Raw genomic sequence first — 22,729 nt, 5'->3', positions numbered from 1 at the left:
TCTTTAAATTGCTACATCTTTAAAAATATGTGGTAGAGGAAACAGGTTGATAGGCTGATTTTGGCCAACTGCACAGAAGATTGGATCCAGAAGGAATGGAAGGTTGTTTTCCATCCTGCACTATGGTAAAATAATGGTAGCCACACTGGTGCTCTGAAAATATTTTGTACTACACATTCCACAAACCCTAGCCAGTATTTTCAGCCAATGGTAATTGTGGGAACTATAATTCTGAATATCTGTTGAGCACCAGATGGTTCTCCTTTCGCTGGAGTATTACAAAAGAACAGTTCAGTTAAGACTAAATCTGTGGAGATTCTTATGAAGGAGAAGCATAAGAAAAACAAGAAATTGTTGGAACAGTAGTGGAAAAGTTTGAGAGAATATAAAATGCTTTCCCCAGCCTACCAACTTGAATAGTACAATGGCTGTTTTTAGACAACATTCTTTATTTGAAATTCACTTAAATACAGTCATATATGCAAGTAAAAATGAGAAGGGGCAATACTTGCTCTATGTATATGCAACATCAAGTCAAAGTTTCTTCAGTTTTTATCAAATACTATCTGATAATCCGGCGTTGTCCAGGTATTTATTTATCCTCATCCTGTATTAAACAGGGTTTCTAATGTTGGATTTTCCCCCTTACCAGAGGGAGCCCCCTTGTGGAGTACTGTGAAGCCGTTACCATGGCAAATCCACTGTGCTGTACAGAAGAAGACATTTTACGGCAGTATGGTAGACTCCATTTTAAGGCACAAAAGGCTGTATCTTAACAGAACACACATCCCAGGGGTGTTACGGGTATCTTACCCCTACAGTGTTTGCACTAAGTTTGCTTGAAATTGCTCGAGGCATTCCAGAGTTATGCTGGAACATAGACACACATAGAGAGGGGGGGAGAGAATAGAATAGAATAGAATAGAATAGGATGAAGAAATATTCAGTAGGAGAGGAAAATAACTGAGAATTGCTCCTGAGCTGATATTTTAGAAAGAAGGACACCCGCATACCATTGTGCCTCTTCTCAGAGAATCCCACTGTTTATCGTTCCAATTTCATGAGGAAATGGTTCTCTGACTTGAGAACCATATTGAGGCTGTGTTCTCACTTACAGTTTACTCAAGTACAAAACTTTCTTCTATACTAGCAATTTCCTCCTCTGTCCTCATGTTTCTTTCATTTCATCTCTACTTCAGGAGATGGGCAAAAACAACCCTTAGCATTATTGGTGTTAAAATAGTCCCCCTGCCCACCCCTGCATTTTAACACCATTGAGAAAGAGTCTCAAAAATCTATAAAATCCGATACTCTTCATTACCACTGGTGGCAAAAGAAGGTCAAGGGACCAGTAGTGGAGATGATCAGGGAGCACCTACTGTACATATCAGGGTGATGTGGACATGTTCCTTTCCTTCTCATTCTTAGTCAGCTTCTTCTGCTCCTATTCTATTCTTAGCCCCCCAAAAGCCCCCGAAGCCTATTTCATGTTCATGCTATTACAAAGAAAACTGCAGGTAGTCCTTATGACCTCACCTGAGCCCAAAATTTATCTTGTCAAGTGAGAAATTTGTTGAGTTTTGCCCAGTGGTGGGTTACGGCCGGTACGCCCCGGTACAGGTGTACCGGTGCCTGCTGGGAGCAGCAGGCACCGTTCCAGTACGATGTTGCAGAGGGCCCACCTGCCTGCCTGCCCACCCTCCTTACCTGTATTTGACCCAACTGGGCTATTTGTGCATGTGCATGCAGCATACGGCGCCTGTGTGACGCTCCGCTGAGCAGCTGGAGCTTCGCAGGGCGGTGGTGCACAAGCGTGCCCAGCGCATGTGCACGTGGTGGACGCCTGGCCCCATCGCAGCGTTACGGTTGTGACTGGATCCGGAACCAGTCTGGTTTTGCCCCATTTTATGACTTTTCTTGCCACATTTGTTAAGTGAATCCCAGCAGTTGTTAAATTAGTAACACAGTTGTTAAGTGAATATGGCTTCCCCATTGTCTTTGCTCCTCAGAAGGTCGCAAAAAGGGATCCATGACCCTGGGACATTGCAACCATCATAAATATGAATCAGTTGCCCATTGTCTGAATTTTGATCATCTGACCATGGGGATGATGCAATGGTTGTAAGGGTGAAGAATGGTTGTAAGTCACTTTTTGCAGTGCTGTTGTAACTTTGAACGGTCACTAAATGAACTGTTGCAAATACACGGACATTGTTTGCTAGCACCAGTGGGAGGATTAGACTGAAAGGAGACTTTGTGCTTATTTGGGGGAACCTATTTTGGGGCTAGGCACAGGGTCTATTGGGTGGATTTTTTTTTTGCTATAGCCCAGCTGGTATTGTAGGGAATACTTTTTTCTATTGCTGTTTCCAGTTTTGCTGCAATAATGAACAGTGAAATGATGGGACCAAATACTACTCTTGGGAAAGGTCACAAGAGACTCAGTTCCCTTTATGAGTCCCATCTGGTTTTTCAAAACACTCTATTAAACTCGTGTTAGACCAGAATGGAGATAAAGGCTGGGGCCAGCAAAATAGTCTAAAGAGACCACCAGAGTCTTGGTGGTCAGATGGTCCCTGATCCTGCTGCAACATCATGATTGGCAAATGCCGGCATGTTAAAGAGGACAAGAAACAAAACTGGAGAATATGACCAACAGCTTTGCCAAATTGGTTCTATACATACCTAATTAGGACGGCATCGTTCGGTGGTGGCTCAGAACTAACTTTTATACAGACAGATTATTTATTTATTTATTTATTTATTTAGTTAGTTAGTTAGTTAGTTAGTTAGTTAGTTAGTTTGTCAAACATGTACAAGATAGCAGGTATACGTTTAAACATGGAGGTTTAGAGGTTTAGAGGTTTATTGGGATTTATATGCCGCCCTTTTCCCTGAGGGGACTCAGGGCGGCTTACAACCACAGGGGAGGGGAAGTGCAAGGTCAAAACAAAACAATTGGTGAACAAAAGAAAAATAATAAAACACAACTTTCATTCAACAATCAAACACTCGGGCGGGTGATTGGAAACCTATTCCCAGGCCTGCTGGGAGAGCCAGATCTTGAGGGCTGCGCGGAAGGTCTGGATCGTGGTGAGGGTGCGGATCTCCATGGGGAGCTCGTTCCATAGGGTCGGGGCAGCAGCAGAGAAGGCTCTCCTCCGTGTGGTCGCCAGTCGGCATTGACTGGCTGATGGAATTCGGAGGAGGCCTAGTCTGTGCGATCTAATTGGTCGATTTAGGGAGGTAATCGGCAGAAGGCGGTCTCTCAAGTACCCAGATCCACTACCATGGAGTGCTTTAAAGGTGGTCATTAGTATCCTGAAGCGCACCCGGAGACCAACAGGTAGCCAGTGCAGCTCGCGGAGGACAGGTGTAACGTGGGCGAACCGAGGTGCGCCCACTATCACTCGCGCGGCAGCATTTTGGACTAGCTGTAGTCGCCGGATGCACTTCAGGGGCAACCCCATGTAGAGCCCATTGCAGTATTCCAGTCTAGAGATCACAAGGGCTCGAGTGACTGTTGTGAGGGCTCCCCGATCTAGGTAGGGCCGCAACTGTCGGACCAGGCGAACCTGGGCAAATGCCCCCCTGGTCACAGCTGACAGCTGGTGGTCAAAAGTCAGCTGTGGATCCAGGAGGACTCCTAAGTTGCGGACCCTATCTGAGGGGTATAAAATTTGACCCCCCAGCCTAAGCGTTGGTGTATTAGCCAAATTATTGGGGGGGAAACACAACAGCCACTCGGTTTTATCCGGGTTGAGCACCAGTTTGTTAGCACTCATCCAGTTCTTAACGGCCTCCAGACCCTGGTTCATCACGTCCACCGCTTCATTGAGTTGGCACGGGGCGGACAGATACAATTGCGTATCGTCCGCGTATTGATGGTATTTTATCCCGTGCCTCCGAATGATCTCGCCCAGCGGTTTCATGTATATGTTAAATAGTAGGGGGGATAAGACCGAACCCTGGGGTACCCCACATGTTAGGGGCCTCAGGGACGATCTCTGCCCCCCGACTAACACCGACTGCGACCTGTCCGAGAGGTAGGAGGAGAACCACCGCAGAACAGTGCCTCCCACTCCCACCTCCCGCAGTCGTCGCAGAAGGATACCATGGTCGATGGTATCGAAAGCCGCTGAGAGGTCAAGGAGAACCAGGATGGACGCATAGCCTCCATCTCTGGCCCTCCAGAGATCATCGGTCAAGAACAAGGGAAATGGGTACGAATAAATGGGGACAGTAGAACAGGGACAATAGACACGCTTATGCATGCCCCCTTACAGACCTCTTAGGAATGGGATGAGGTCCACGGTAGACAGTTTAAGGTTAAAGTTATGGGGGTTTGAGGATGTAACAACAGAGTCAGGTAGTGCATTCCAGGCATTGACCACTCTGTTGCTGAAGTCTGATGGCATAAGGTATTCTATTGATCATTAGGGATCATCAATGAAAGCAAATAAATTGCATGGCAGCAACGTTTTCTACAAATAAGGGTGGAAGTGCATCTCAGTTGAAAAATTAAGAACTGTTGAAGCACTTCAGCATGCTCCCCTTCCCTTTTTAAATGAACTTTTTACTTCAAAATAGTTTCGGACATTACACTCTGAGTAGCTGTAAAAACAACTGGGTTTCTAAGGTTGAGTATCATATTTTACTTCCACAGTTTTCACTGTGGAAGTTAGTTGAGTCTGGGATCCTTTTGTCGGCTTTCAGATCAAAACTATTTTAGTGGTATGACCAATTTATATTGTTTAGAGAAGTGAATAGTTTACCCAACTAACCAATGCATCCATTTCTTAACCCCCATGGTGGTGTTTTGTTTTGTTTTTTTTACTTGCTGGGGGAGGCATACATTTAGAGATGACATATGACCTTTGACAGAATATTTGCAGGGTTCACCGACAAATGCACGCTCGACAAAAGCGCAACCAACAAAACCACGGCGAGAAAACCGTGAGTTCTAAATCGCGCCGACGAATGAGCGCAGAAGCGTGCTGACAACAGCGCGCCGACAAAAGCGCGCCTTCAACAAACTGTGAGTTCTAAACCTAATCCTAAACCTAACCCTAAACCTAACCCTTACCTTAACTGAAATCCCTAAACCTAACCCTCAACGTAACCCTTACCTTAACTGAAATCACGCTTTTGTGGGCGCGGTTTTGTCGGCGAGTTGTTGTGGGTGCGTTTATGACATCGCGGTTTTTGTCGCTGCGGTTTTGTTGGCGCGCTTTTGTCGTGTGCGCATTTGTCGGGTCACGTATTTGCAGTACTTCCCATGTTAGTAAAAAGGGACAGGAACACGGAAACACTTTTCTCAGGACAAGTGCCCATTTTCCCTAAGAGGGGAGCAACTGCCTGGTTTCCTCCTATAAAAAGAAGCGCACAAATAATGGGAAATAAAATATGGCCATAACCATTTAAAGCATTAACATCTATAAGATCCAGAATTCTTCATAGAATGAAGCAATCTTAGCGATTACAAGATGTGCCCTTTTTCACAAAACATGCCTCTTATTTTAAAAATGTTTAAGGGCGTGAGAACGAAGGTTAGAAAAATTTCAGAAAGGATCACATTGCAACACTTTAATTATAGAGTGCTTCAGATGCTTCTTAAGATGACATGGGCATATTTTCCAGGATCCCTTAAATGAAAGCTGCTATTTCAAATTTTCTTTTACATTTTGAGAATTGAGATAAACATTGCTTTCAGTGTAAAGACACCCAACAGTTCCTTGGTATAGTGGTAAGATTTTGCTATCAGCTTGACTTAGCAGGTGTAGCACTGGTGATCAGGAGAAGCAAGCTCTTTCCATCATACGACATCAGTATTATGTTTAAAAATGCAAGCAGAATACTGTATTAAAGTAAAATTTATTTAGTTAGTTAGTTATCCTATTTTTATACCTGTATGACTCTGTGCAGTCACATTGAACCAATATTTCCTTCCCATATTGCTATCAACTACATCCGTAACACAGGGATGGGTTCCTATATCGGTCAGTACTGGTTCACAGCTCATGCATGCACCGGCTTCGCATTGCTAGCACATACGCAATTGAGTAAAAATTATTCTGTGCATGCACAGAAACATACCGGCAATGACATAAGAGATTGGGGAATCAGTTTGGGGGCGTGGCCAGCCTGGGTCGCTGCCGGTTCTGTAACCCAGGCCACAATTCTACTACTGGTTCGGCCGAACTGGGCCAAACTGGGAGCAACCCACCTCTGTCGTAATATATAAATGTATAGGGAAGATTGCAGGCAGAAGATTCGTGATGAGTGATGGTGCCAAACATTTGAACTCTTGCATCATAAATATGAATCCTTCAAACTTATTACATACTGCCTGGAAATTAGAATGTCTCAGGCCCAGCAATAAATCTCCTCTCTTCAGCAACTCAACCCACCCCCTCCATTCAGAATCTACAAGGAGATGCTAGCATAAGTAGCTTTTATGCTGGCTGCAGAGAGGTCATATAATCACAGAAGATTAACTTGTTTTGAGTCAACAGATGCTTAGCCATTTGCTTCTCAGCCTTAAAGGCCAACCTTTTTTTCATGTTAACATAATGATTCTTAACTCCCACCAAGTAAGCTCCAGCCCTCACATAGTGCTCTAAACTTTCGGACTTGAGTTTCCTTTATTCTAAACATGTGGTATATAAGCTTCCAACTTAATGTTTATTTCATTCTATTAAATCCGTCTTTTCCAATAAAATCTGCTTCCAAAATAACTTAAAGTGAACCTCTGTCTAAAGGTCAAATAATTGAGGATATATTGAGAAGGGAGGAACAGGGCAGATCCAACTCAAATTCCAATTGCAATTTTTAGTTGCTGGTGATTTTGTCCAAAAGAAATAAGCCATTAAATACTAAGCAGTCTAGTACTATAAATTTACCTTTCCCCCCCCCCCAATATTCCAAAAATATTTCTTGCCATAGAATCAAATTAGGGGTTTTCTACTAATGAGAAAGGGTCAATTCTCACCCATTTCTCTTCTTTCCTTCACCCCTCCACAACCCCCTTTCTCCAATTCTTCCCAAAAGATTCCTGATAAATCTGAATAATGTAGGGAGGAGATATTAAATTGCATCCTTTATTTTATTGAGAAGACTGTTCACCTTTGGATAAAAAGTAGTAAGATTCTCTGCAATAGAAGACCTTGCAGCTAAAATTAGAAAGAATATATCTAATATCTGAGTCTCTTATCTGAAAACAATAAACAGTTGTGATCATTTTATGCTTGAGAGACTGCTGATTTGTCTACTTCAACTTTCAGAGGTTCCTCTCAGACATGGTGCAGGTTTAGTCTCAGGAGATATTGATATCCTTGCCAAAGTTTATGTGTGTGAAGGGACTCAAGGCTTCATGGCCAACATGGAAATTGTGGTGGCATTCTGATAGATCACCTAGGACTAACCCATATCACATGTCCAGAGGAATCAACAGGTTCTTAAGTTTTCCTCAAAATGATGAAAATAGTGTTCCACTATCCCAGTGCTGCTTTCATTATTATTTGTCCTCTTTTGGCCTCCTCCTTATGGACATGACACAATCTGCTTTGTGATCTTTTGCTTGTGCAAATTGGGCAGGATGTGGCAGATGTTTTGAACATCTTGTGATAAGAGTATTACTCAGTGGGGTTTATTCACAGTTGCTCGTACACCTCTTGAGCTTCTAAGAAAAAGCCAGATAAAAATCTAACAAAGAAATCAAATTTTCAGCCAGGGTAGGGACACTGCCCTCAGTGGCTGATGGCTTTGGATGTATTCCTGAGAGCTTTTGGGGATTTTTCTCCAGACAAAATTTATTTTAGTTATTGACAAACATTTCAGAATTAGAAAACAAATCCCAAGGTGGTAAACAATTGCAAGCAACGCATAATGATAATAAAATTATACTACACAATAATTCCATAAGAGAGAGACAGAGCGACCTGAAAGATGCCATCTTGTTTTTTCAGCACCTTCTTTTTGATAGAAACCCAATATTTTCCGTCATTTGCCATAATTCTTACAGCACTTCATATTATAAGGCAGGAATGGCTAACCTTTTTGTTGTTGCGTGCCAAAATTGCGTGCACGCACCCATAATGCAATATGTATGCAATCCCCCATGTGCCCCACCCCCCACATGCACATGCTCCCCACTCACTCCCCTGCCTCCGTGCATGTGCGCTTCCCCGACACCCCTGCATGCATACGTGACCCCCGCATGCACCCCACCCCCACATGCACGGACGACCCCCCGCATGCATGTGTGACTACCTCTGATCCCCCCGCAAATGCACACATGTCTCCTGCATGCACCTCACACACTCCACATATGCGACAGAGACCCTAAAACCAGCTGGCCAGTGGGAGGCGCACGAGCATGCGTGGTAAAGCTGAGCTGGGGCAATGGCTCATGTGCCTGCAGAGAGGGATCTGTGTGCCATCTGTGGCACACATGCCATAGGTTCGCCATCACAGTTATAAGGTAAACTGTCTCTAGGTCTAGAGGTTATGGATAGGCCTATATTAGAAAACAGATGTTGACTGATCTTCCCCTTTCTGTCCAAGGTAAGCATAAGACTCATCTAGTGTCCCTGGATGACATGTTCACAATGTTTGTATGTTTGCTGTATCTGGAAATGGGCCAAACCACCACATGCAAAGGACATAGTGCCTGAGGGAAACCTAGGCAAGACCTCAAGGAGATCACGTAGTAAACACCATAGAAACCGCAAAACTCTGAGACAACAATCTTGAAGACGGATGTCCAAAATAAATCTTCATAAGCCCCCAAATATCAATAGAGAGTTTTGTTATGTGACATTTTGGTAACTAAGATTGAAAAGTAAAACGCATCTCTCACATTATGTTGAGTGTGGGAAAGCTGGAAACAAGTTCCCCTACTATTATCACTCCACACAGAGCTTTTGCTTTCTTTCAAAATGTCCATTTCAAGGAAGTAGATGCTTTGTCTTCCAAAACAGACCAGATTCCTATGGTGACATTTACTATAATTGTTTATAAGATGGTGAGTCTTTCTTTTCCACAGCACTGAAAGATCAATTCTGTGTATCATTTCACAGAAGGAACACTTCCTGGATGCAAGTGGAAAGAGAAGTAAGGTGATATTTCAAATCATAGTTGGGGGGAAGAAGGGAGAATTAAAAGACAAAATAGTTATGTTAAGCCTCTAGAAAAGGCACCAAAACAATCAGACTTAGTAATCCTGATGACCCATCATCCCCAACCAGGCATTTCCAAAGCATATCCATGATGTGGTGTCTATCCTTTTCTTTCTGGGATGGATACCCCCTACACTAGGCTAAAATATAATTGCTTAGTTTATAGGTAAATATATGTAAACTGAGACAACTGAGTTAAATTAGTAAACCATAGTTTGGTGAGCAATGGGCAAACATGTCCTGTGATCATTTTTGGGGGGTGATTTCTAACTTAATTATGATTTCAGCATACATAAATTTCGGCATACACCCTTACAGACCCCACCTTTCCTGCCTTGGCCATCCTGACTCATACCCCAATATACTCCACCTTTCCTTCTCATACTCACCCATACACAGAAACTTACTCACATGGAATGCTGCTTTCCATTTCTCCAATTGTAGCTGTTGCAGTTTCTCTTCCTACTGCATGCCTCAAATGACAAGAAAGGCCTACAAAAGTATAGAGGATTTTCAGAAAAAAAAGACATATCTGAGAAGGACTGCAATGTGCTCTACATGGGGCTGCCCTTGAAGTGCATCCGGCGACTGCAGTTAGTTCAGAATGCGGCTGCGCGAGTGATAGTGGGCGCACCGCGGTTCGCCCACATAACACCCATCCTCCGCGAGCTGCACTGGCTACCTGTTGATCTCCGGGTGCGCTTCAGGGTGCTGTTGACCATCTTTAAAGCCCTTCATGGTAGTGGATCTGAGTACTTGAGAGACCGCCTTCTGCCGATTACCTCCCTCCGACCGATAAGATCGCACAGACTGGGCCTCCTCCGAATCCCATCCGCCAGTCAATGTCGACTGGCGACTACACGGAGGAGAGCCTTTTCTGTTGCAGCTCCGACCCTGTGGAACGATCTCCCCGTCGAGATACGCACCCTCACCACCGTCCAGGCCTTCCGCACAGCCCTCAAGACCTGGCTATCCCAACAGGCCTGGGGATAAGCCTCTAATTTGCCCCACCCGAGTGTTGAATGTTGAATGCAAGTTGTGTTTTTATTACTTTATTTTGTTCACATATTGTTTATTTTGAATTGCACCCCCTCCCTAATGATTGTAAGCCGCCCTGAGTCCCCTCAGGGAAAAGGGCGGCCTATAAATCCTAATAAAATACTCAAAAAAAAATTCATTCACGGTCATCAGCTAGAACATAGAACCAGTTTTTAATCTAGCAGTAATCACACAAGTAGTGGCAACCCAGCTTATTCCCTTCCACCTGCAGTGGGAGGTGGAGCAATACTTCCTGGGAGTCTGCTCTTCTCCTACATTTTCCTGCCACTGAATGGTTAGGATCTGCTCGGGTAGAAGGCGAGACAGGAGACAAGAGGACCATCTCATCTATGGTGAGAGCAGCCTGGTGTTGAAGCCCAGCTGTCCAGATGCCAATGGGAGGATGTCTGGGAGTAGAGAGCTTCCAGTTTTGAATTAATGGCACCAGGCTACCTAGGGAGCCATCTTTTTTTGTCCCATTATGAGCCGCGGTGGCTCAGTGGTTAGAATGCAGTACTGCATTTGAGAGACCGCCTTCTGCCAATTACCTCCCTCCGTCCCATCAGATCGCATAGAGTAGGCCTCCTCCGAATTCCATCCGCCAGTCAGTGCCGACTGGCGACTACGCGGAGGAGAGCCTTCTCAGTTGCAGCTCCGACGCTATGGAACAATCTCCCCGTGGAGATCCGCACCCTCACCACCGTCCAGGCCTTCCGCACAGCCCTCAAGATCTGGCTATCCCGTCAGGCCTGGGGATAAGACTTTACTCTCGCCCCTCCCGAATGTTGAATGAATGTTGTGTTTTTACCGTTAATTATTTTACTCACATTTTCTTTTTGCGTTTTGTTCTGCACTCCCCTCCCCTATTATTGTAAGCCGCCCTGAGTCCCCTCAGGGAAAAGGGCGGCCTATAAATGTTTAATAAAACCTAAAAACCTAAAACTTCTGCTGCCTGCTGGCTGCCTGCAGTTCCGCAGTTCGATTTTCACTGCTCAAGGTTGACTCAGCCTTCCATTCTTCCAAGATCGGTAAAATGAGAACCCAGATTGTTGTGGGCAATAGGCTGACTCAGTAAACTGCTTAGAGAGAGCTGTAAAAGCACTGTGAAGCAATATATGTCTAAATGCTATTGCTATTACATCAGTTGATCCCACTGTGTCAGGCAGAGAGGGTACGTTGCAGACCCCATTGGTTAGAACCTCAAATGGCAGATTCTAGCAAAACAAACTTCTCTGTCCGACATCTCTGTGGTTATGTGGCCAGCGTGACTAAACGCTGAAAGCACACAGAGCACTGTTTCCTTCCCACCAAGGGTGGTCCCTATTTTTCTACTTGCATTTTTACATGCTTTCAAACTGCTAGGTTGGCAGAATCTGGGACAAGTAATGGGAGCTCACTACATTATGCGACACTAGGGATTTGAACCACCAACCTTTCTGATCGACAAGCTCAGCGTCTTAGCCACTGAGCCACCATGTCCCTTAATCCTGTATTAGGCATTCACAAATATCCGGACCAAACGTAATTTCTAATGTTGGATTTTTCCCCTTACCAAAGGAGGCCCCTTGTGGAGTATTGTGAAGCCGTTACTATGGTAACTGTACTGTGCTGTACAGTAGAATCCATTTTAAGGCAGTACAGTAGAATCAATTTTAAGGCACAACAGGCTGTATCTTAACAGAACACACACCCTGAGGATTGTTAGGGGTGTCTTACCCGCTACAGTATTTGTTTCCAGAAAGTAAGTCATCTATGTACCAAGTTTGGTGGAAATTGCTCAAGGCGTTCCAGTGTTACACACACACACACACACACACACACACACACATTTTTATATGTACAGTAAATAAGACCACTTTTGCTCCCAACTGGTGATAGATGAGGCATGTATTATTGAAATCTGCCTGAGAGAAGGCAATGAACGCTATCTTGTGGGAAATCTGTCCAGTTCATTTTTGGATTCTTTAGCCAAAGTTGAAATGGTGGTGTCGTCAATTGTGACTGGAATTTTGCCTGTAATTAGCAATTCTGTTCCTGAGATACCAGGATGGGAGTGCCTGTGTGTTGGGCTGGGCCATAGAAACAAGTTTGGGATCATGTTGTAAAGGTCATGACCTTGGGAGGCAGAGGGAAGAGCTCCAGCCAGGGGAAGAGTCAGATAAGAGACAGCTTAACCTGCAAAAGATTTGTGAGCATGGCAAATTCCTCTAAGGGGGATAAACATACTTTCAGACTTGCAAGATTGTGTTAATGTAACCTTATAATAAAGTAGAATTAGTCCATCTGGGTGTGCTTTCTGCCTGGATTATCTCTCAAGACTGACACCTGTTACCTTGATACACCTTACCTGCCGGAGCATTCTCCAGTTGCCAGAATTAGTATCTGGGCTAGCAATGAAGAACCACTTGTTTTTGATGCTGGAAGACTTTAATCTCCATGTCCTGAGAGCCAGCTCAAGTAATGTCTGGGAGTTAATGGATCACCATACATAGATAGTCATACTTTAGATCTTGTTTTCATCTCAGAACAAATTATATGTGTTATATACTTGTATTTTTATACAAATTATGAAATCCTGGTTGTTGCAATGGGCAGGTGGAGACACTGCCATCTGGGTTCAGAAGACAGACAGCACCTGTTAATGAGAGGGGGAACTACCAGCAGAAATAAACTGTGTTGTGAAATTGTAAAACCACTTCGATGACCTTGCAGAAAAGAATGTGATGGTCCAGCAAAATGGGATTTAAGATTGAAAAAAGATGGAACATTAGAAAGAAACTTAAAACAAGATTCATCTGACTTTTCTTTAGTAGAAGAGGCAGGGAAGGAACACATGAACAGATTTTCATGATTCTCTTACTAAGATAAAGGTTCCCCTTGCACATATGTGCTAGTCGTTCCTGACTTTAGGGGGCAGTGCTCATCTCCATTTCAAAGCCAAAAAGCCTGTCTGAAGACATTTCCATGGTCACGTGGCCAGCATGACTAAATGCTGAAGACATACAGAACACTGTTACCTTCCCACCAAAGATGGTTCCTATTTTTCTACTTGCATTTTTACACGCTTTCGAAGTGCTAGTTTGGCAGAAGCTGGGACAAGTAACGGGAGCTCATTCCATTACGCGGCACTAAGGATTCAAACCGCTGAACTGACGACCTTTCTGATTGACAAGCTCAGGGTCTTAGCCACTGAGCCACCATGTCCTTACTATATCAATAAATTAGTTTATTCCACAATCAAAACTGTGGAATCTGTTTCCTAACCTTGTCTATTTTAAGATCCTCGTAGATGTCCTTTCAGGCTCTTCCCTAGATACAATAAACTCCAATATTCTTCTTTTAGAGAAAGTTATTGGGTTGGAGTGTATCAACAACTCTTCAACTCCCTCAGCCTCCTAGAAGAATCACATTACTTATTCACATCCAGGTAGGGGATTGACGTGTAACTGGATGAACTGCATTGGGGCTTGGATAGGGTAGCATTGTTTCCCCCATGTCTTCTTGGACCTCTCGCTAGCTTTCAACCATTGTATCTTGCTGGACCACTTGTGGGATTGGAGACGATTCAGCCGTGGTTCCGTTCTTTTCTCAATGGGCACTTTTGGTTCGCTCTGGTGAGGAATGAGAGGTGACCTAGTTGACCTTGACTTGTGGGAAGTTACAGAATTGTACTCTTCCTTGTACTTTTCAATGCCTACATGAAACCATTGGGATGGGCCATCCAGCAATTTGAGTCTTGTATCATCGGTATGTACCTGGATATATATTGTATTTTCTGCCAACCTAGCAGTTCTAAAGCACATAGAAATGCAAGTAGAAAAATAGGGACCACCTTTGATGGGAAGGTAACAGTGTTCCATGCGCCTTTGGCATGTAGTTATGTTGGCCACATGACCACAGAGACGTCTTCGGACAACGCTGGCTCTTCGGCTTTGAAACGGAGATGAGCACCGCCCCCTAAAGGCAGGAATGACTAGCACATATGTGCAAGTGGAACCTTTACCTTACCTTACTATCATCAGTGTTCTGACCCCCCTCTTCACTCGTTTACAAATGACAGTCAGACAGAACTTCAAAGGAAATATCTATATCAGTCCTGGCTCAAACTGGCTGCGAGCCCAAAAATAAACTTAGATAAAGTCTCTGGCAAAAAGTTACACAGCAAAAGCAAAAACAAAAAGCTCTTACAGCAAACCAGGTTTACAGAAAGCAAATCACTTATCCAAGTGCCTCTTTGAATCAGGTTTACAGAAAGCAAATCACTTATCCAAGTGCCTCTTTGAATCAGGTTTACAGAAAGCAAATCACTTATCCAAGTGCCTCTTTGAATCAGGTTTACAGAAAGCAAATCACTTATCCAAGTGCCTCATTGAATCTCGCAACAATGAACCACACACCATGAACGACGAACCATGAATGTTGACTTCTGCCACGAAGGCGTGGCACCATCCGTCTTTTATCTGCAGAAGATGACCCTAACGAGCAACAGCTGCTCATTATTCCTGCATCCCGACGCAACTCACAGCAAGCTTCTGCTGAGTCACAACACATCGGTATACCAATTATCCATTGTTGAAGAAGGGGTGCCATCAATATTTAGCCTGTTGCTTTGAGGCTGCAAGTGTCTGGATGGAAGTCTCAAAGGTGCTTTTTCAAGAGGCAACTGGACTTTCTGGTTTTTCTTTGAAGACGTTTCGCTTCTCGTCCGAGAAGCTTCTTCAGCTCTGACTGGATGGTGGGGAATAGAAGGATGTATACTCCTTGCAGACAGCTGGTGAGAATATCCATAGACATGTCTGGATGGGAGGGAACAGGCTGACTCTGACCCAGGTAAGGAGTTGTAATTTGTTCATTGGGGATTTCCATTGGTATCAGCATTATCTCTGGACAGCAAGCACTACCTGTACAAGAGTGAGTCTTAAGCAGAAGCTGTGGCTAGAGGGACCTTCATTTAGCTTCATCTACTATGCCAGTTGTAGCCTTATGTAGTGCAAGGGGATCTGGCACCTTATTCCCTCATTACCATCTGGATAGACTATTGCAATGAGTTCCACACAGGACTGACTTTATCTTTAAATAGATTACAGACACAAATTCAGCAAGTTCAACTGCCTCAGGCTTGGAATGGCAATGAATGAGCAACAGGACAGGATGAATTGCTTGCTCCTGAAGACTTACGATGCTGGTGATGCTGGAGCCGATCAAATTGCTATGTGTTGCAAGGGTACTCTATTTCCTAGAGAGCAGCCAAGCTCAAGAAATTGGCAGGTGACCGTTTTAATGTTGCTCTTTTACCAGGATTGTGTACTTCACATCCATGCCCACAAAGAATGGTTTTGGTGACATCTGGTGCTTCAACTGAGAAATGCAGTGATCCCATTTTTGCAACTGTTGTAATTTTCTTCTGCAGATAGAATAACAGAGTTGAAAGGGAACTTGTAGGTCATCTAGTCCAGCCCAAGCAGGAGACAATGTGGAATAGCAATAGCAATAGCAGTTAGACTGATATACCGCTTCATAGGGCTTTCAGCCCTCTCTAAGCGGTTTACAGAGTCAGCATATTGCCCCCAACAACAATCCGGGTCCTCATTTTACCCACCTCGGAAGGATGGAAGGCTGAGTCAACCCTGAGATTTGAACAGTCAAACTGCAGAACTGCAGTCAGCTGAAGTAGCCTGCAGTGCTGCATTTAACCACTGCGCCACCTCGGCTCTGTGATGAATGATTTTAAGAGGAGAGACGACAAATTAAGCACATCCACAAGTAGCGTACAGGTAGTCCTCGACTTACAACAGTTCATTTAGTGACCATTCAAAGTTACAACGGCACTGGAAAAAGCAACTTATGACCATTTTCCAGACTTACAGCCTTAGTAGCATCCTTGTGATCATGTAATCAAAATTCAGATGCTGGGCAATTGGTTCATATTTATGACCATTGCTGTGTCCCAAGGTCATGTGGTCACCTTTTGACAAGCAAAATCAATAGGGAAGCCTGATTCACTTAACAAACATGTTACTAAATTATCAACTGCAATGGTTCACTTAACAACTGTGGCATGAAAGATCGTAAAATGGGGCAAAAGTCACTTAACAAATGCCTCTCTTAACAACAGAAATTTTGGGGTCACCTGAGGTCATAAGTCAAGGACTACCTGTAATGCAGCTTTATCCTACTCTGCTCAATAATTAGCTAGGGAATCTTAAGTTTGAAAGGATCTTAAAGTTCAAATCCATGTTTATTTCACTATGTACAAGAGAACAATTTTCTTTGGAAAGACGTGGTGGTGGATCTACCTCTGTCAATCAGAGTTGATGCTCCCCACCATCTTACACCCTTCTTCAGGAGAGCTTCTTCTGACTTTAGAATTGTTCTCCTGCATTCTCTGACAAATAAGAGGCATCAGACCTCTCACCCTGAGGAGATACTCAGGACCGAGCATCAAATGATTAGAGTGACCCATGCAATTCCTCCAGAGCAGGGATTCCAAAGGGACCAATGAGCCAATACTCTAGAGGGCTGTTGTACTCAGAGCAATGAAGCCTTGCTTCAGAAGGCATCTCAGATGATCAGTTCCTCAAAAAGGCTGCTTTACTTTGCCTAAAGACAGGGGAAGACAGCCCAAGGTAAGTCATCCTTTTGACCTGCAGGCACACAGTTGCAATTTGAACAATGTGTCTTGGATATTTCTACAAGATAGATGCCCTAGGACAGTGATGGCGAACCTATGACACGCGTGTCAGTGCTGACACGCGTAGCCATTTCGGGTGACACGCACATGCTCCCCAAACTTGTTTCAGCGGCAGCTCTCAGCCTGGGCGGCAGCGTCACACAGGCTGTGGAAGGAGGAGGAGGAGGGAACCAACCAAAGAGAGGCTTTTACCGGGTCTGCGCCCCACAGCCAGGATCGTCCTTGCGCCTCAAGCCGCGTTTCTTCCTGCAAAGCCCTTCGGGCAACCCGAGAGTTCCGCTTGACGCCAGAAGGGCTTTGCAGGAAGAAACGCGGCTTGAGGCGCCAGGACGGTCCTGGCTGTGGGGCGCAGACTCGGTAAAAGCTCTCTTTGGTTCCCTCCTCCTCCCCCTCCTTCCACAGTGTGCGTGACGCTGCCGCCCAGGCTGAGAGCTGCCGCTGCCGCTGCTGCACAACTGAGGGAGGGAGAGGGAAAGCAGAGGTAGCCTCAAATTCCACCGTTGGGACAGGGGAAAGGGCTTGTCCCTCAAGAGTGGGGGGGGATAGAGGTGGGAAGAAGGGGCCCGGCCTGTCCCCAGCGCCCCCCACAGACGGATTACGGATCGAACGCTTCTCTCTCTGCAGCCTTTTTCTGCAAGTCCCAGCTACTCAGCGGGGCGTCATCATTTCCGGGGGGTTGCAGTTTTCCAGCTCAGATATCAGGATCCGCCGGGATTAAGTGGGAGAAAACGCCGCTGGCCGAGCGGAACAAACACATCCAAAGGTTAATCTTATTTTACGAAAACACAACTTCCAAAAGTCGATCGTGGCCTCTGTCAAGAAGCTCTTCCCCCACCCCCACCCATTCTGGGGTCTTGGTGTCCCTCGGCTAAGATCCACCCCGGAAAGCAGAACGGGGGCAGCCCTCCTGTAATTCTGGCTGGGTTAAAGAGCAGGGATGGAGGAGCCATATCACACCTTCATTCAAAGGGTGGGGAGGGGGAGGCCCGATAAAGTCCCTCCCTTGGGGTGTCTGAAGTCCCAGCTGAAGCAGCCGAAGGAAAAAGGATAAGCATCCGTCGCTGCCCAATGGCGCTTGGGGTAACCCCGCTGGGCAGAGCCAGTCGAGGCTCATCCTGCAAATGAGGGTTTCCTTTGGGGAGGGCCAGGTGGTTTCAAGCACCCCAAACAGCCACCCTCTCTCTCTCCGTCCCCCTTCCTTTGCTCCTGGGGCTGCAGAACTTTCCATGGGCTCAACAGTAATTGAGTAAAATTCTAAGCCACTGCAGTAGCTGCTTTTTGGTTTTATTTTTTTTAATATTTATCAGTCTCTCTTTTAGTTGAAGAGTTGAAGTCCACAAGGCTTAAAGCTGTCAGGTTTGAAGACCCCTGGGGTTTTTTTCCTAAAGGGTTAGGGGTGCAAGGGTCTTGTAACTTGACAGCTTTAAGACTTGCACGCTTCAATGGCAGAGTTTCTGAGCCAACATTTTGGTTGCTAAGCAGGACCGTTGGTAAGTGATACTGATAATAATATCAAGGGCAACATACGAAATCGACTGATGAACAAAGAAGTTACTAAGCAGCTATGTTAAATAATTTGTTTTTGGTTTATTAAATACAATTATATTGCAATTATATATTTTTGTAGTTTAAACTATAAATTGCGCAAAATTATGTTTTTGTCGAAGTGACACACAACGCGAGTTATGCTCGATTTTTTGCCGATTTTTGACACACCACGCCAAAAAGGTTGCCCATCACTGCCCTAGGACTTGCAACGGGGCGAAGTCTCTTGCCATCTTTTCTAGCTCTCAACAAGCTTTTGGCTGCCCTTTAAGCTTTTTTCCTGGTGGGTCTCGATTTCTCCAAATTTCCAAAAGCCATATGGATTTTGTTACTACTAACAGAATAATAGTATTGGAAGGGACCTTGGGGGGTCTTACGGCCCAACCCCCTGCTCAAGCAGGGCACCCTCCTATTTCAGACAATTAGCTATCCAATCTCTTCTTTAAAACTTCCAGTGATGGAGCACCCACAATTTCTGAAGGCAAGCTATTCCATTGGTTAATTGCTCTTACTGTCAGGAAATGTCTCCTTAGTTGTAAGTTGGTTCTCTCCTTGGTTAGTTTCCATCAATTGCTTCTTGCCCGCCTTCGGGTGCTTTGGAGAATAGGGGCTTTGGAGAATAGGGGCCTCAATTATTGGAACACTGCTATCATGTCACCCCTAGTCCTTTCACTAGACTAGACATACCCAACTCCTGCAACTGTTTTTCATATATTTTAGCCTCCAGCCTGCTAATCATCTTTGTTTGTGTGGTGAGCAAAATACTAGTATAAAATAATAATATAAAATACTAAATATTTTTAATAAATGTTACACGAGTATAAAATACTGGTGTCTAATACTGCTTTCAATGAAATAATAAACACACATAAACCAAATAGAAAATATTGTTATCTCTAGGAGTAAACCTGTTGAAAACAGGCACAGATTTTCAATGAACCATTCAGAAGGAAATAAACATACTATCTTCAGAAGAAGAAGAAATCCTCTCTTTGATGGGTTTTCAAAGTACAGGCCAAATTTAAGAATAGAATCTGGTTTAGAGATATATAATTAAAAATGAGTAACACATGAGAACTAAGTCTTCAAACAAGATCTGAATGACAAACCAGAAGAGCTTCTAGCTGTATTTCTCATTGATAATCATCATTTCCAAAAATATCCTAGGAAATATTGAAAAGGCAGAATATTTCTCTGGATGTGAAAAGAAAGAAACATGTTTTAAAAGATAGAATAGCTGCCTGTAGCTTCCTGCCCATCCCCACTTTGTGAATGAGCCATTAAAGGCCAAGCTAGTCCACTTTACATAATAAAGACTTCTCCACTTCAGCTCCAGGGGGATGGGATTAAAGCATGATAATATTGGCCCTTTACTCAACTGACCACATGGCATCTGAGAACTCAACCAAACCTGGATTCAAAACGCATAGAGAGTTGCCCCTGCATGGCCCTATGGGAGTCTAACAACCAATCAGAATGCATTTCTTAACAGAAAACAGAGAGGTGGGACTGAACAGGTTATAAAAAGCCTAAAAAGCCCCTCCCTCAGCCCTTCTCTTCTTCTCCACCAACATTGAAGCATGTGATCACCTTTTCTGTTCAGGACTCAAGCCATGTGGCCCTGTCCAACAATAAACCATCTTTCCAAGCAGCCTCCATGTCTCCAGTGTCTTTTTCCCCACTTGGAGGCAAACCCAGAAGGACATTTCTTCCATCACTGTATACACTTCCATTTTGCAATATTCCTCTACTCAGCTTCTGATATGAAGAGGTTGAGAGACGCCATATAATCAGTAATGGCTATATAATTTCAGATGAGGGTTAAGCTGGACCGTGGGTTTCCTAGTGTCCTTCAGCAAGAGTGATGATCAGACTCCTTAAACCTGGTTGTGTCTAGTAAGGATCCATGACAATGGAGGTTCACCGTTTTGGTTAAAAATTTTGTGCATGCCCATGTGTACACAGATGAAATCTGCATCGCTAAAGTGTGGCTTTCACAATTTTATAAATCAAACTAAATAAATAGCAACTTCACTTTGAAAAGAATAAGAACTCTAATACTGTTACATAAGCATGAATGTTTTATGGGCTATTGCCAGTGAGAAATTACGGCATTCCGTTGCTTGGGCTGCTCGCCTGGGAACGGTCCCTGAATTTTCATTAAAACAGATGAAGCCTTATATTTTAACTAAACATATTCATGGCAAATTATTTAACAGCAGTTGGATTTCTCCCACCCACCCACCCCCAGATGTAATTTATAGCACACTTTGCATCTCCTCTGTCTGCATCTTGGTGCTCTTTAATTTTTGAGCACTTCTTTTGTCCTCGCTGTGCTTGAAAATGAGCAGATGTCAGGACTGGTTTCCACCTTGTAAATGAACTGAAATGGATTTTACATTTCTGTAAGCCTCCTGTGGCAAAGTAAAAAATTCTTTGTGTAAATCTCAGCATAACCTCATGTTGTCAGACAAGGTACATATATTCTGACAGCATCCATGGATTTCACTGGCTTTATCATGATGATAAAATAGACACACAAACAACAGATATTACTAGGGCTGAGGCAACTGCGAGGCAAGATTGTTTGTCTTTTAAAAGAAAAGAAGGATAAAAATACAAAAACTTCAGAAAGTAATCTTGTTTTGTGCAACATCCAATCCATTTGGCCTGGCCTACACTGTTAGCTTGACGTAAATTACTCTTTGAGGATTAGTTGCTCTGATAAGGCCGAAATCCCCATCATCACTTTCAAGGGTTAATAACAATTATATTAATTAAATAGGGCAACACACTGTGCCTTCTCTTTAAAATTTCAAAAGAAAAAAAATGCACCCAGTCTGATTAGATTTCCTATTTTTGTTGGGGATTTGTTTCATGTAATATCAGGCAGAATTCTATTTCATGAAGATTTTCAGTGGTGATAGTCTCTTAATCAGACAAAGAGAACAGATTAAAAGAAGCAGGATTGGTGTTCTCTGGTAAATCTTATAAATGCTTCCCTCAGATAATGCTTGAGGTGCATTGGTGCTTGCTCAGCATTTGGAAACATCACGATAAATGTTGTAATTCATTTATTAAACTAGAAGCTGTCTTAGAAGGGAGTTATCACATGGTTGCCCAGCTTTCCGGACCTCTCACAGCCAGTATCTTCTTTTTACTTTTCAATGGAATTGTCTTCTCCTAATGTTCACTATAGTACTTACGCAATAGATCAGTGTTTCTCAACCTTGACAACTTGAAGATGTCCGGACTTCAACTCCCAGAATTCCCCAGCCAGCAAATGCAGACATTTTCAAGTTGCCAAGGTTGAGAAACACTGCAATAGATTATCATTTTGTTTCTTTGTTCTCTTCATCCTTTTAAATTGTAATCTTTAGGCCAATGTTTTCAACTATGCTGGGTGGGGAATTCTGGAAGATGAAGTCCTCACATCTTAAACTTGCCAAGGTTGAGAAATACGGCTTTAGGCAGTCAAAACGGTAATGGTAACTTCAAATGAATGTTTTTTAGCACATTTCCAACAATCCTTTTCCTTTGTACAATCAAAGGAAATATTCTTATGAAATCTAAATTGATTGTGCTTGCTCAACATATTATATCAGAGCCGAGTGAAAGCCAAATTATAAGTTTACTGTAGGAACTCCAATCTTTTTGGAGCAGTGAGCACATTTGCCATTTTGATGGCATCTTACAGGCAGTTTTATGAAATGGTTGCCATAGTAAGCATGGTCAAAAAAGTTGCCGATTTCCAGAGGGCAAGTTGGTGAGTTTCTCAGCAATGCAGTCGTCGTCGTCGTCGTCGTCGTCCTCCTCCTCCTCCTCCTCCTCCTCCTCCTCCTCCTCCACCACCACCACCACCACCACCACCTCCTCTATCATCATCATCATCATCATCATCATCATCATCATCATCATCATCATCATCATCATTTTGTATACAGATAAATGCAAAGCTGAACTTAAAACTCACCATAATATTTATTTATAAGAAATATTTCAGGGAATACATAGCAAAAACGTGTCCAAAAATTAGGATAATTGGATGCTGTGCTTTATTTTGCAACACACTAGCTTCACATGCATCTTTTAACTTTAAAAAAAAAATAGAATAATTTTAAAACAAATTCAGACAGGTCATGGACACCAAGAGAAGTTACTGGGGCTGGGGCAGTAGTGCCCACAGGTATCTAAATCTTATTATATTGTATAAGCCCTGACACTATGAGTAAACATGAGTGTGTGTGTGTGTGTAGCCAACTGTGGTTTATGCACA

This window comes from Thamnophis sirtalis, unplaced genomic scaffold (genome assembly GCF_051295495.1).
Source record: "Thamnophis sirtalis isolate CommonGarterSnake01/CBP01778 unplaced genomic scaffold, rThaSir2_p1.2 scaffold_5, whole genome shotgun sequence".
NCBI classification, from domain to species: domain Eukaryota; kingdom Metazoa; phylum Chordata; class Lepidosauria; order Squamata; family Natricidae; genus Thamnophis; species Thamnophis sirtalis.
Note: the sequence above shows the minus strand (reverse complement) of the source record.